Raw genomic sequence first — 16,431 nt, 5'->3', positions numbered from 1 at the left:
ACAACAAGCAAAGTGGTGACCTTACCTGTTTATTTGCTTTTTGAGAAGCTCCTGGCCTGCCACAGGAGCCACCAGTAGAAAAGGCCCTGTCATCTGAGTATACCTTTCTTCTCTCTGTGACTGATGTTTACATCTTCTTATCTTTCCCCTGTAGGGTGGAGCAGTCAAAAACATTCCTTCATGTAAAGGCAGGATGTGTTTGAAAATTTTGTCTGGCCCGGGCTAGCTCTGACTTCTGTGCCTATCTTTGCTCCTTTGAGGCCACCTGCTAATCTGAAGTATGCCACCTTTGAGTAGGAAGATCAAGTTTAACAGCCTCGGAGCCACTGGCAGGCAGAAGGAAGAATCCTTCAGGGCAGTTTGAGCACTAGGTCCACTTCCTGGCATCTAGCACATGAGGCTGAGCTGACTATTGATATGCAGCCACACTGCTATCCCAGTAGGGACTGGGGGCAGAAAGCATCATTTTGGGGATTTTATAAGGCAAAAGAATATGGGGCACCAAAAATATCTGTGTTCAGAGGTTATGATCCACCATCTCCCTTCCTTTGCACTGTCTTCTCTCTTTGTCAAGAGCAACACAGGGGAGAAAGGCACATGCTGAGGCTGCAGTAAGCTCATGGTGTCTCCTACCTTCTTTGCCCTCTTCTGCTATGCACACTCCTCCTTTTGTCTTGTTTAGGTTGGAGTGGTGGATCATGACAGACTGTTATTAGGAGAAGGACCTTGCCATTCAGATGCTTATAGACCCATCTCCCAGATTACTGACGCCCCTTGAATCTGCAGAATTGGATAGGGAAATTTCTAAGAACGTGTTTTTCATCGAGAGATTTTTGGAGACATCTTCCTATCAGGTTTATTGCACAAAATGGCTCCCTCCAAAGGAGGGAGGATCTCCCAGTCAACTTCCTCAAAATTTAAGGCAGGGAGGAAGGTGAAAAGCAATGATTTCCAAAATTATCTGAACATTTTTTTTCAAGTAACGTAACTTGTTTGCAGGCTGAGACTGGCTTGGGGGATGAATGGAGGTTGTGCTGGGTGCCTGTTGCTTTCAAATAAATTGCTCCTTTCCCCAGAGCTCCATCTCCTCTGTGCAGCCAAATCATGTATGTTTGCAGGAGACAGTATGCTTGTGTTTCTCCCACGACCCTGCTGGCTCATTAGTGTTATTTCTGGAGGTCTTGTTTCCACAGTAACAAGCAATTACCATTGTTCCTTGGACTGCCAAAGTTACCACCAGCAACGCAGAGGAAGATGCGTTATTCTCTATATTGGGATAAAATGCCTTCATATGTCTTGCTATTCACTGAATGCCAATCCTGACGCAGGTCCTGTGCAAATAGCACACTCCACCCCCTGCCAGTGCTGCTTTTGCTGGTATTAAGACATGCCAAATTCTGAAAAGATCCAAAATGATCTCCTCTGGTCTGTGGCTACACTGGTAACGACAGGGTCAGGATTTCAGCAGCAGGATGACTGTACCAATGGTAGCTCTGGTAGGAATATAAATAGAATAGCTTGGAGGCAGTTCTTTTTGCAATTGTGCTTAGCCCTGTTCTAAGTAATGCTGGCTAGTGACGTCAATGAAATATACTCTCTGTATTCACCCTATAGCTCCTACCAGTACTGTGGTGGAGCTCCCACATAAGAGTCTGCTGGTCTTGTGTGGCAGGATGCTATGTCTGTGTTGCACAGTCCTTCATCGTCCCCAAGGGGTAATGTGTGTGCATCAGCTCCAGCCATTTCTTCCATCAGCGGCTTCTCCTTTCTTGTTTACCTTTACATTGCACACAGACTGATTCAGCTAAAATGGTCTTCTAATCCCATAGAACATACCCCGAATTTCATGCACATGATAAAAAGAGTAGGCAGCTGGGAAGCTGAAGGAATATGGGCTTTTGTAGGTCAGAGCAGTGGGATACTGGAATGCTGGATCAGGTTTCATGGCTTGGTGAGTTTTTATGGCTTTAAATGACTCCAGTTTCCAAGCTGTGTATTCTAAAAAGCTCTGGGGCCCTGTTGTAAACTCTGAGCTCCTCTTAACAGAGTTTTCTTGTGAATGGGTGTATGTATGGATCTACATATACACACCCACTTGCCCAAATGACTAATAGCAGGTGTTGGAGGGAGAACACAGCCTCTAGCTTACATAAACCAAAGCACAAGGATCCTTGCTCCAGGGAAGCTGAAGCAGAGAGATCAAGAGAAGCATTTTAAAACTGCCTTTTGTGAAAGGTCGTGGAAACACCTGCACTAGAAATTTTTAAAAGCTGGACTTACCAGAGAAGGTAGAAGCCGCTTTTGTATCAGGTCACTGTATGAGTGTACAAGGGTGACAACACGCAAAGGGTGCTGCTTTGACAGCTAACAAGATTGTCCTGCTTTAGATGCCCTTAAGGAAATCAAAATCCGACAGCAAACACACTGTCTTTTCATAGGATGGAGAAAGGGATAGGCAGAAACAATTGTTGATAAGATCCTTCATTCTTTGTTCTGATTAAAGTCCCACCAAGTCTGCAAAGGTTGTCTGGGAAGTGAAAAAAAAAAAAAAAAGGATCACAGGGAATGAGTTACTCATGATGCAGAATAGCCAACACCTTGATGTGAAATGAAGGTGGAGGAAGGAGTCAAACACAAGAGGAAGAAATGTGCCTGTCTATCACATGTCAATTCTAAAGACCATGCCTAATTTTTAAGTATCTCTTAATTAGTAGAATTGAAATGTTAGAAAGTCACTCCATTTTCTTGTGGGCTTACCACAAAGGCAAGTTAGCACCAGAGAAAGGTTAAGAAAATATCCTTGGGCATATGAGAGTGGTCCTACCTAATTCAACAAGCTTCTCTTCTCCTCTTTTCTGTTGCATCCACCTAAAGCCTTGGATTTTAGCACTGTCTGTATGATGGGGAAATAAAGCAATAAATAATAATAATAATAATAATCTCATTTTCCACATGTAAACCAGAAGCTGGTTAGTTCTAGGTGACAGCTTGGGTGGTCCATAACGAGCCGAGGTTTGGTTTTGTATTGTAAGGAAAACATTCCCACCTCAGCAATGAGCCAAGGCTTCGCTCGTGGTGCGGGCTCCGGGGCAGCCTGGCCCAGCCTTGCGGCGGGCTGCTGTGCGGCGCTGGCCGGCAGACACTAGGTGGAAGCCTTGGGTTGCAGTTCCACTGCAGCTGCCGATGGCAGGAAGGAGAGGACTTGTGCTTTCAGAAGGGAGAGCTTTTTCTTTTCTTCTTGCCTTCACATGCTAGAAAGGGAAGTCCAAGCTCTTCTGATGCGCCATGGGGTGAGCAGAGGAATGGAGGCGAAGTGTCAGTCCCATCCCGGGTCCTCCCTGCAACAGGATCTTGTGAGCAGGGCTGTGGTGGGAGCCTTGAAATCCTCTGTGTTCTTGGGTGTGGTTGGGTGGCAAGATTGATGTAATTTATCCTGATTTATTTTTATCCTCATTTGCATATTCTGATGGGGATAATTTTGAGATCCTTGTGAGTGCATAGAAAAGAATTAATATTGGGATGAAAGTGAGTACCGATGAGCTGCTTTATCTTGCAACAAATGCTGGTAGAACCAGCTACGATAAAGTGCATGCTGAATTTATGATGATTGCTTTTGACAAGGCCTCCAATCTGAAAACTATTCCAAATCGGGAGATATAGAGTTAGTACAAAGAATGAATCACAGGTTAAGTGAGAGCCAGAGGAAACATGAAATGTTCATTTGAGAGAAATGTCAAAGTTTATGATTTCAAGGCATCTTGTTCCTTTTAGTGATAAAAATACTGTTTTCAGTGTATTCCTAGAAACTAAAAATTATGAACATTTTAATTAGATACTTTTAGAAAAAGAACTGATATTTTATTTTAAAAATTAGTGAAGTTTTGGTATCGTTTCACATATCAGTTGAAATGCAGAGTTCAGTTATGCCAAGTCAAGTCTCATATGAGGCCACGTTATGCAATCCTACCAGTAACATAACATACCATGAATATAATAATTAAATATTGTTATATAATTTAGTACAGGTGATACTTTATATTCAAAACAAGTGCTTTTTCTACAAAGTAATGAGTTTGCTATCAAAAGCAATAGGAGCTTTATTAGTCTGTGCTGAATGAAACAATTTAAATTTTTGCACTCTGAAATAGAAATGTTCTGGGTACTAGTTAGGGACCAATTGTTTTTAATATCCTGGAAACCTGATTCCAGGCTAATGGCAGGATATTGAACACATCAATGTCTCTCATTATTAACTGAAGAACATAAAAACAATACAAGCAGAAAAATATGTTAAAAAATTAAAAGGTTGCTTTCAAAAATAGTATTTTAATTTGAAAGAAAATCTGTCATTTTTTTCCTTAAGGCAAACTTTTCAGTATTGAAATTTTTGTTTCAGCCTCCTTTTACATAGGGATTTTTCATTTGTACTTAGAATATTTTGAAAAATGTTGATTTTATCAAAGTGGTGTATTCTGGTTGAAGACTGTTTCGATTAAAATTTTCGCACTAGTATGAGCTGTTATGACACACTCCTCCTTCACCCTCTGTGATAAAAGGGTGAGTAAAATTATTGATTTGTCTTTCCTTATTTTTTTTTTTTTTTAGTGCAATGACTTCGAGAGCTTCATGGCTGTTCTGCAGACAGATGTACAATTGTGAAACATCAATATGGACTGCAAATCTCTACTGTCAGTCAGCTCCTCTTCCCCTCTGCATAACGTAATCCCTATCTCCACAATGCCTGCACAGATACACATTTGCAAAGATGTTTTTCTGGAGATAGCGTGCATAGCAAACACTCCCTTACTTGTTCTCATCTCTAGCAACATTATACGGAGTTTCAGTTCACAGTTCCTGTGTTCCCCCTCCCACCACTGAAATGCAGCCAACTCCGAGCTGCGGCTATTAAACATCACACAAGCAACACCACAAAACAGATTGTGGAAAGCACAGGAATTCACAGAAAAGCAATAAATTGACAGAGGTCTGGGAAGTGATAATAAAGGATCATAGGGAATGAATTACTCATGATGCAGAATAGCCATCACCTTGGTGTTCAGGTAATACCAGGATGCAAGGGCAAGTTTTTGAGGGTGGCACAAGGAGACGTCACTAGGAGCAGTCAGGTTTCAGCAAGGGAGATGAGCAGGTCAGCTTCCTTAACCACTGAGTTTTGTCAGTCTTTCAGAGTCCCAAGGAAAGGGCTGAAGGCATCATTGCTTGAGGGTTTTAGAACTGGTCGTTTCAAGACAGGTCAAGGCACTTTCAGGGCAGATTAATAAAACAAGATGGAGCAAGTACTGCATCTATTCCCACTTTGTATGAGTCTGAAAAACAGTTGGGAGAAAGATGGAAAGGTCTGAAGGAATCACATGTACAAAGTTATAAAATAGTGTGAATGGGTGTGATAATAGCTGTGACATGGCCAGGGAAAAGCTTCCAGAGGCAGTGCTCTTCTTTGACAAGAAGGTCATCTTCATGATGACCTTAAGGTGAAAAAGGAGGAAAAAGGGGAAGATTTGCAATGAATCAGAGGAAAGAGAAATGTGTGTGAAGGCATGTAGCCATTTATGTGTGTGTGTAGCACAACAGGAATCTCATTCAGGATGGAAAAAGCATTGCAAGCATCTTCATCTCAGTTTGCTTACACTAGTGACTTGAAGAGGGCACCTGGGCACAAAAGCTGCACATGAATTCTTGCTGCTTTAGGTAAAGTGATGAGTGGGGAAGGTTGCCAGACACTGTCAGTGAGCATTCAATGGACAACTAAGAAGCAACTGCAAAAGTGTGTTCCCAACTCAAGTTGCATAGCAACACTAAATCGTCAGATTGCCATTATGTCAGTCCTTTACATTATCCCCATTACTGCAGCCGGTTTTAGGAACCATGCAGTATGATGTTACTAGCCCACTTCACAGCTGGATGTGTGACCTTTGTCTCTTGCTGACTGATGCCATGTAATTTGCTGCAAAGGTGTCTCAAAGCAGTACACCAGAGAGAAAAATCTTTGATGATCCATTAACACAGACCGTAAGGAGCAAAGGATGTGCCTGTGCAGCGTGGGGTAGGAGAGACAGATCAGGGTGCATCAATATCCTTAAAGAAGTCTAGTGGCTGACAAACTTGTCAGCATGTGTGTTATCCCATCACTTCTCTGAACTGAGTCTTCACTGATCCAGCTGAAAGCCTATATTAAGGGGTGAGCCACAGTTGGTTATGTGTTTCGAATGCTGCCAGTGCATGCTTGTGCTTGGTGCTTGGATCTCTCCTGTGGACCATTGCTGCTGTTGCCATTCTAACTTCCAGCCAGCTGTTTACTGCTTTTCAGTGTAAGCACCTTGTGAGCTGTTTCCTAGTGGAAATGCTGAAGTACTAAAGTAGTCACAACATCATCATCCTGTGATGTTTCAGACACTGCCAATCTCTGAAAAAATACCTGGAAGTCTGCTTCTCTTGCAGGATGTTTTTAGTAACCTGCATAACGTCTTTCCTGGATGTCTTGTGTGTACAGCATCCTCCTCCCTTTTTCATTCTATTGCTGCTTCTTTTGCTGGCACAAGATCCTGACATGCCCCTGCCATCTCTCTGCAGCCAAGGCAACCAGGGTCGCTGGGTACCAAGGTGTGGCTGGAGTTTCAAGGATGCAAATAAAATGAACTCTTTTACTGCAAACATCAGAGTGACGTGGATTTAGGACACCAGGTGGAATGAAAATTATCTTGCAGGACTTTTGCACTGGATGATAGGGAGACCGACCTGATAAGCAAGTAATTCTCAGTGATATATCTCCTTTCTGAAGAGTGCTTAGTTGTGATATATCTCCTTTCTGAAGAGTGCTTGGTTGTAAACTGTGCAAGCTTTTTCAAGATCACCACTGCAAATTATGAACCAGCAAACAGACCTCAGAAGGACAAGACAGACTGCCTGCTCCCTCTGTATAAAGTAATGGAATTATTCTGCTTCATTAAAACAACGGATGAGAAAACAAAGAGCCTCAAGATTCAGTTCCTCTGTTTCTGTGCCCAGAATGCAAAGCATACAAATGGCACAACACCTGGACTAGGACCTACAAGTCACTCTTGCTTGATATCAAGGAGACTGAGCTTGGACAAAGTCTAACACAGCAGATGACAAACATCCATGTATGACATTGCTAAGAGAGATCTGGTAGCCATGGAGTTACCCTTAACAAAAGAACATCTCTTTAATGCAAAATAGCTTAGCAGTTCTTACAAAAAAAGGAACAAAAGCTGTTTGTCTGATTTTCATCTTTCTTCCCTTTAGTACTTCCCTGAACTGCTGGATGGGACACTCAGAAAAGCTTATTTTCCTCTTCAGGAGAGAGTCTCCTCTCTCTGTATTTTTAATGTATCTTGCTTCCCTGTGAGGATGAGGGACTTGAGATCATTAGTGAGACAGCAGGTCTTGGAGTGGTCACTGGCACCCACCAGCTTTATAGTTCAGTCATCCTGAGGACTACTCTAAGGAGGGATTTATCCAAGCGCTCTGCAGAGCAAGTAAGATTTGTAGCTGCTCTACATGTGTTTGTGGACAGTCATGGCAGTTCAGTGAAGGACTCAGTACTGAGTTTTAGGCTGTGTCAGCCAGACTGAAGTGTTTTGTGTAACCTTGCTGCCATGGACTGTCTGGAAATATAGATATGAGAGACTATTTCATGGAGCCAATTCATGTTTGATAATTAATATGGCTTTTCCTTTTTAACTTGGGTCTTCTAGTTTATGGTGGATAGGGTTAAGGGTCCCCACTGATGAGTGGAGGATTCTTTTTTCAGACTTTTACACTATGGTCGGACCTCTGTAAGATTTCTCTACATATATCTCTTATCAGTTTCAGTCTGTGTTACCAAGTACAATCTTTGCAGTGCCTCAGCTTTATCTGACAATCTGAGTTTCCTATGACCTTTGAGGAAAACATTTGCAGGTTAAAATGCGCTGAATAAGGACAAATGAGAAATGCAAAAGAAGTGAAAATATTCAGATTGTAAAGAAAATCATCCTCTGTCAGCATTGTTTGCATGTGTGCTCATTTCTTATAAACATTCAAAGGCTTGAGTTTCCTGTTGCTGTTTTATGTGGAAAACAAATGTCAAGACTGCACATGAGTACTTTCCATAAATTAATATTAAATGTGCAGACACATTTCATCTCAAAGTGCTTGTACACTCCTCTTGTCAGAAAGCAGAATAAATCATGATCAGAATCACCACCTAGGGCTGGTTATTTCCATCTGTATTTATGAAAATGCTCTACAAGGAAGGTCAGGATCATAGCCTCCAATTTTGCAAATGGGACACTGTTCCTCAGTAAAGCCACTTGTCTGGCAGTCAAAGAGCTTCCACCTCTCTACCGAACCTGCAGAGGCAAGTGCAGATGCACATTTGCTTATTTTCACTTCTGCCCTTGACTACTCCTTTTAAAAGGAGTCACTCACCCTTTCATTTATTGCTCAGGATGTGAGGTTGTCCATCAGCACCCAGCAGAGGCTGCTGTCCATCCTGTGAACTGAAGACCTTGCAAGCATGCCTTGCTGCTTTCCTTCAGGTCACCTCTGCTTCTGCCTTCAGTGCCCCTCACTGCAAAGGATCTCTTCTCCTGTGCATCTCTTTTGGGCTGGCCAGAGGCCACCTTCAGCAAATGTCCTGGCCAGAAGGATCCTGATTGTGAGCTTCAGTCTTCTGTATCTTTCTTTCTCTCCATGTCTTGTTCTTAGGGCCCTCTCATTTTCCAAGGCTGTCAGACAAAGATTTGTAGTTCTGACTCCTTTCTGCTTTTTTGTGTGTTTTCATCCACGTCCCCCAGACTGTGCAGAGGTGCAGGAGAGTTATAGGGTGAATGTGATCTTGCATGGCAGGGAAGATTTTGATAATGCATTTTACAAGGTTCCCTGGGAGGATGGCTTGGTAGTGGGTTCAAGAAATTAAATTCATTCAGAAGGGACTTGATCAAAATTTTTGAAGTAATGTGTATCAGAAGAGGTCTCATTGGGAGCACCTTTTCTTTGTGTCTTTCCAGAAAGTAACAGAGGGCCATTTAGAGAAAAACTGGCAAATGCAGTACCTGGCTACTTCACACAGTGGTGAATAAACCATGAGGTGTGTTGCTGCTGTATGTTTTGGGGGCCACAGAAGGAAGTAAAAAATCCCAGTAGCTTTATGGAGTAAGCCAGCTTCCAAATTCTTAGTAATTGAAATGTTTCTTGAGATGCCTTGTACAACTTCTTGTCAAGGCCTCTCAAGGGCCCCCAGAGCCGTCAGCTTCTGTCCCAGTGATGCTGCAGCAGGGATGCTCTCCAGCTCCCCACAGCTCTGCCCTGCCTGGCCATGGCTCCACTGCTCCACAGAGGTACCTGATGCCATGGGATGGGGTTGCCCCTGGTGCCTCCCAGATACTCTGCTTCTCAGCTGGGCTGTAGGGATGTCTCTGTGGAGCCCCCAGCCTTCCTAGGGCCCTGGCACTTCTTACACAGTTTTGTAAGGCTGCAACCAACTCTATATAAAGCATATACCATCACATGCCATAGTCAGTAACATTTCTAAAGTGGGTGATTCTCTCCCAGTATGCTGCTTTTATCAAAAGCAATGGAGTTAATGCCTGCCAGGATATATAACTTATTGCAGAGACTGCCAATGTGATACTTGGACTAGTAAGTCATTTTACCAATGCTCTTCCTCTTAAAAGTGATCATTGTTAGAAATCATTGATCTTTTCCTTGTCCTCTTAGTACGACAATATCACAGCTCCAAAATGGAAAGCCTTGCTGTGTGAGCAGAGATACACAGATCAATATCCCTTCTTGTGGCAGCAAGTGAAAATGTGTGGTGCAGAGGTAGACTTCCACAGTCCTGTTAGCAGGAACAGCGTGGATGTAAGCATCAAATGTCATGGCAGTTGAAATGGAAGAAGTGAATATAGATGTTTATGGTGCCAATTCCAAATTCTTTGGAATTTAAGCATTATTATTTGGAGGACAGTTGCAATGTTTCTGTGGAATTTCTAGCAAGAAGGAGGGGAGCGAAGCTAGAAATATCTGTCAAAATAGTTGTATCTCACAGTGTTTGGGCACATGCATTTCAGAAAGGCAGGTAGTGACCAGTGGCAGACCTGAAGTTGTGTCAGGGAAGGTTCAGGCTGGATATCAGGAAAAGATTTTTCACACAGAGGGTGTTTGGGCACTGGAACAGGCTCCCCAGGCAAGTGGTCACAGCACCAGCCTGACAGATCTCAAGAAGCTTTTGAGCAATGCCCTCAGGCACAGGGTGTGAGTCTTGAGTATGGTGCTGTGCAGGGTTGAGAGCTGGAGTTGATGATCCTTGTGGGCCCCTTCCAACCCAGCATATCCTTTGATTTGGTGGTTTTGTAGTCAGAAGAGGCCAAGGGCTCCATGCTTTAGTTAATACACACTCCTTACTGAAACTGCAGGCTACAATATCTTCTAGATTTACCAGCAGATATATTGAAGCTCAACAACCAAAGTCTCCAACACCAAAATCCATGAACTAAAGCTTGGTTTTGGCACAGCCCAAGTAAATGCGGTTCTGGCTCTTCCCTTAATGCGATATTTGAACATTGAATTCATCATGAGGATTTTCTGGCACCATGCAGGACAGAAGGATCATGGACAGATTCAACATTTTTTTTAAAAAAGGAAATAACTTTTCAGACCAAAGAGCTATTAAAATATTGGTGTCCTGACTTCCATCATATCATTGTGTTGGGTTGTGGAAGGGGAGTTTTCACCCTAGTAGAAGATTCTTCTTCTGCTTTTTGGTGTCAATGCCTAGGTCAAATTCATGGCCTAGCTGCTTCTCATTCTTAGGAGGAGATGGCTGGGCTGCCTTTCTTGCATGCTGCGTCATGATGGTGGCAAATGTGGGATCTGGCGGTGCATCAAGTCTGAGGAATCCCATAGGAAGTCTCCACAGAGGATTTAACTTGTGACTAAAAGCAAGACACGGCTGCATCCGTATTAACCTTCTCTCTGCAAAACCCAAGAAGGTTTCCCAACTTTCTCCTCCCCAAACCTCCACCACTTTTCCTTTTTCTTTGATTTCTCAGATAAAAATAGGGTGACAGAGGGACTGTGGGGTAAGCAGCTGGAGTAGAGCAGAGCCAGTTGCCATAGAAACCAATGAGCCACTTAGCAGCACTTGCCTTCCTTCTTTGCCTGTGGATTTATTTTTTCCTCTTGTTCATGGAGAGCCAGTGTGGGGTGGCAGGAGAAGTCCCACACCAGCTGAGACACAGCTCCCTGTCCCTGTGGCCTCCTGGGATGCCACCGTTCCCTCAGGATCTGCCTCTCAAGTGAGGAAGGGGAGAGGGAGGATGGACTTCAGATGGAAGAAGGGTCTGAGCTTCAAGGCTTGTACATACGCTGGGATTTTCCCCCTCACCCTGGCATCTTGCTTTCCTCTCGTGCTAGATAGCTCTTGGTTGGTGCCCCAAATATTTAAAGAGGACTCCCCAGGCCACTTCTCCCTGCCCTGTCTATAAAGATGGCAAATAGCAGCAGTTGGGTTTTATGCTGTATTACACCCCAGCCTTGAGTAGCAAAGACAGTAGTTTTGAGGTGAACATATGGGTTAGAAGAAGAGAATATTTCTTTCTTCCCAGGTCTTCTTACCATCATGAAAAATTAACATTTGGGTGATTATTTAAAATAGATGCCCAACCTACTTTTGGTTCACATGGGGCTAAAGTTGCCTTAATTTCACTGCATATACATTTCTCAGTGGGGAAAACCTATTTCCTTGAAAGATCAGAAGCTCTAAATGGAATACCTGAAATATATTAAGCTAAAATTTGGCTACACCTGATTTGGGTTTGGAGTGCTTGATATTCAGTGATTTTTTTTTCTTTTTTTCTTTTTTTTTTTTTTTCCCTGATACTGAAGAGACATACATTGTTAGGTAGCACATACTTCACTAAGTTTAAAAATAAACGTAGGAAATATTATCACTAGCAGAAAAGTACTAGATTGGCAGCTCTTGGAGAATGAAATCTTCTCTTCAGCCCTGAAGTGACAGAGCTAGTTTTGGTAAGACCTTCCCACACTGCTCCTCATCCATATGCTCCAAAAGTTGCTTCCTCATAACCCGAGTCACGTGAAAGAGCCCCAGCTGCTCACACCTGGATGCAAACCCCAGGTGTCTGCTGGCAGGTGCTATTTTCTTCCTCACTCTGTGCTGTGTGGAAGTGGTAATGGGAAAGACAGTCATGCATTAATGGGTGCTGCAAGCACAGTAATCTGTAAGGAATTTGCCAGCAGAACCATGCCAAATAAAGCTTCCTGATGTAGTGCTGCTCCTTCAGGTTGCACGTTACCAGCATTTCTGAAACTTGGGAGAAAAAGTCTATTATCTAGAAATCATGGTAGATAAAATTGGTAGCAGTTTCTAGAAATTTGGGCTGGATAGTTTTCCTCCGGGTAGTCTGAAATAGGGAGTTTGTGTTTGATTTCTCCTCTGAACATGAATGGAGGACTGAAAGATAATAAATGGCATCACACAGCAGTACACATAGGGAAGTGTAAATGTTAAATAATGAATCTTTATGACATACCTGCAAAGTCAAATGTATTATTTAACTTCTGCTCGTCGGAGAAGGCCAGGCAAGACGTGTGATGGAGGTAGAACTGGGTCAAAGGTATACCTGGGAAGACCTAAACACCTCCTTTACTGAGAAGTGGCTTGGATATCCCAAGGATGCCATTTTGCAGCTGCTTAGAAGAGGTCAGCTTTGACTCTTGATGCTGACTCTTAGTATTTACTTGGCTGTACCATATCATTGACACCAGCAGGACCTAACTATGCTCTGAAGAGCTGTGTGAGCACTTGTGCTGCTGGGTGAGTCTGCTTCAGATCTGTGCAGACCCATACAGGGAGCATGGCAGAAACATGGGCAGGGTCATGCTGTGTTTTGGTGTTGTCCTGGTGAGCGCAGCAGTCTTTTTGGAGCCCTTGCTGTAAAAATAATGCAAAACAACCTTGGGTTTTTGTTAATGTGTCACATCAGTGTCATTTATTTAGTTGCCCATGCTTTCTTCTCTATCCTCATTTTTGCCCAGGGTCCTGTGCAGCAGCTCACGTGCAATTAACTGCTTTCCAGCAATTAACTGAGACTGCAGTGCAAAAATTTGACTGATCTGAATTAAAATATATCCCCAGATTTAGGCAGCTTGATCCAGGTTTGGTGGTGGCCTATTTCTCAGCGAAATGTGTAACAGCAGCCAAGTGTCTTCTCTTGTATATTATTATGTTTCTTAATTTCATGGTATGTTTTCTTTGTTTGTAGTACTAGCCTGAAGTCATGCATCAAAACTCTTACTGTATTCATGAAAACATACCAAAGGCGAGCTTCACTGGCTAATTAAATCTTCTCTGATGCACACTGGCATGATAAATATAGATTTAAACAAACAAAATTTTCTATTATAGAACTTCTCCTATTCTATTCACCTGATGTTATCAGAAGGGCCTGGCCCAGGAGGCAAGATGTGCTGAATGCTACACAGGAAGTAGGAGGAGCAAGAATCTGGGGCAATTAGGTGCAAAAGTAAGGGGGTGTTTGTACACAGAGGAATTCCTGTATGCTAGAAGAAAGAAAGGTAAAGGTTACAAAGCAAATTCTTCCATCAGCAAGATCGGAAGGTGCATGTCTTCTGTTCTCTTTAGGAGTCATTCAGAGCTGCAGCTTGTTGGCTGCAGAAAACAAATGAGATTTGGGAAGAGAAGAACTGAACCCCACAGCAACAGCTTGTGGTGGAGGGGAATAGAGAACTGTCGAGCACACTGAGCATCAACAACAGATGGGCTTTTGTGCAAAACATGGTGTCATGGTTAGCCAGGGAAGGAAAGATGATGGCTTTCCATCTCTACATCAACGGAAGAATAGGTGTGTTCTTGATGGTTTGAACTTATAGGTTCATTTCTCCTTCCTCTTCTTCCTCATTCCTGAAGAAATCCTTTCACTTTTTCTTTACTTCCTCAGAACCTTCATCTATGCAGAAAATCCTATCTTCAGCCTCTAAGGGACTGAGATTTTGGCAACCTCCAGTCCCTAACACTACTCATTGCTGCCAGTTTAGCTGAGCTGAGTTTGATGCCCTTTCCTTGAAGTCCACAAGCTGATGTCCGCAGATTACTGTATAGAAGCATTGCTAGGAAACATATGGCAGTAGATGGAGTGTGCTGGGTAAGCAGAAGAGATAAGAAGTGACTGGGCCAGAACCAGCCAGGCTGGATTATTTGGAGGAACCATGTCTGAGATGGTCTTGCCATCCATCTGCTAGAAACAAAACTCAAGACCCAGTGACTGGGTCTTAGTGCTGCTGGAAAACTCCTTACTTTGCATAGCATGTACAATTTGTAGAAGAGTTCTTTAAAAAAATAAAAGGTATTTGCATATAAAATTATGTTTTGCACAGCATCTCTCTTTTCAGTGTGAAATTAATTTTTGTACTGGTTGCTATTCACTGCTGAACCAGCCAATGGGGAAAGCAATGAGAGAAGTGATGGTAGCTTGGGGTTTGGTAGATCAGCCACTGTCTGTACTGGGTCTGAGGAGCCCCTGGTTCGTTCATCTCTTTTCTCTATTAAAGGGAACATAATAGAGCTAATAATTTTGTTTTAATTAGCATTAGATGCCAGTAAGGAAAAGGGAAGATTTTATGCCTTTCTCACATGTACTGAAGAGCCACAGAGCTAACTCAGGCATAAGACCTCCCTGGAGGAGAATGGAAAAGGGTGCTTCGTGCTGATTGTGGATTCAGGATGGCAGAATGGCATCAGATTACATCTGCTTGGTATTTTAAGGTTTCTTTACAATCTTAGAGTAGAACGGCATTACCTGAAGAATGCAGTCCTGCAGTTTAAGGGGGAATAAAATGTATTCCATAGAAAATTCTGCTGCTGTGGGAAATGGGGGGCCTTGTCAGAAACCTTCTCACCAAGGAGTGAAACTGCACTCCAGATTCCATGATATTAAGCATGAGGGGAATGGTTTCAACTCTCTTACCCTTTTCGGTGAGATTGCAGCTGACAGTTCAGGCAGGAGGATCTGTGCAGTGAGTAGCTTGAAGTAGGATAATGCATACTGAACTCTGCATGCTGGGAGACTTGCATATGGCTCTTGTTCTAAATAGTGCCTTCAGACATAGCCTGTGGAGTATGTGCATAATGGCTCTTTGCTGGAATTTTTGCAATGTATAATCTTTGATGGGAAGTGGTTGCTTCTGTATAAAACTGCATCTGCCATTGCAGACTGCTAGGCATTTTCTGTGCATAATGTTGTGGTGTTACTGCATGTATACATTGCTAATGTCTGGACACACTTCTGAAACAATTAATATTTTTTCTTCATTATGATCTGGTGTAATGACAGTTCCTCACGGAAGTGTAATCTCAACTACTTGCACGTCAATAGTGCAAAAAGATCTGATTAATTATTTGTTTAAAGTCTGTAAAGGTACTTTCTTCCATCTCTCCCGCTTTCATTCTCAGATAATTCAGGCATAACGTCTTTGAAAATTTTTCCTGAGGCTTGCCAGAATACTTCATCACTAGGATGAGGCCTAGGTATGTGCAGTCATGCTTCAGAACCAAAGGAACTGTTTGAGATTTGTTTATTTTGCAAACAAAACAAAGCCTGGCTGCTTTTTGTTGTTCTCTTTTCTAGGCTGTTAACTCTGGGTATTGTTCACTGTCAGTGCTAGCAGAAAATTAATAAATTTAAAATATGGCTCCTTTGAGCAACTGAACAGAGAAGTTCCTTCTCAAAATTACTTACTGCAAACCATTCAGAGCTTGCTAGACTGCTCTGTTTTCTATGGTGCTTTGGATCGTGACAGAAAGAAACTGTGTGAAAGTAAGATATTATTATTAGCTCCATTCCGTGTTCAAGCTGGCTGATAGCACAGCTGTCCTCTCCTTTCATTGATGTACTTGTGAGATCTGTCAATCAAGTCTGTGTCAGCAGCACATGAGGGGGAGGGTGCAAGTGTGTTTATTTTTACTGTCAATTGTATTTGCTAATGAGACTGGAGTCCATTACTAGAGAGGGAGCCTATGTGAGTTAGTGACTGAGTCAATTCGTTATCAAGTGCTGGCTTTCATGCCAAGAGTTGCTGGGGAGAACTGAAAATCATCATTCCTCCACCCCCATCTCCCCTCTGTCTAACCTTTCACATTCACTCCTGATATTAACTGGAGATCGCAGCTGCTGGGAAACTGGCAGATACAATTTTACAAATGGATGTTGTCTGATGTCAACCTTTCCTCCTCCCCTCCCTGAGCATCTGACATTTCTCAGCCAAATGGACAGATACAGCAAAAGTGGGATTATTTCTTTATGTTCGTAATAATAATAATGACTTACTTTCAAAGTGCTTTTGCTCACTAAGGAGGGGGGATAGAGT

General features: G+C 42.7%; 1 long non-coding RNA gene across 1 annotated transcript; it reads left to right on the top strand.

Annotated features, from left to right (window-relative positions):
- Positions 1 to 3,137: 3,137 nt before the first annotated feature.
- LOC121342463 lies at positions 3,138 to 5,297 on the top strand. Its single transcript, XR_005953552.1, has 2 exons — positions 3,138 to 3,353; positions 4,606 to 5,297. It is a non-coding gene; the product is annotated as an uncharacterized LOC121342463 (long non-coding RNA).
- Positions 5,298 to 16,431: the final 11,134 nt, after the last annotated feature.

Source organism: Onychostruthus taczanowskii, unplaced genomic scaffold (assembly GCF_017590055.1).
Source record: "Onychostruthus taczanowskii isolate IOZ18803 unplaced genomic scaffold, ASM1759005v1 scaffold53, whole genome shotgun sequence".
In the NCBI taxonomy this organism is placed as follows: Eukaryota; Metazoa; Chordata; class Aves; order Passeriformes; family Passeridae; genus Onychostruthus; species Onychostruthus taczanowskii.
The sequence above is the reverse complement of the archived record's forward strand: the minus strand, read 5'-3'. Positions and strand labels throughout refer to the sequence as shown.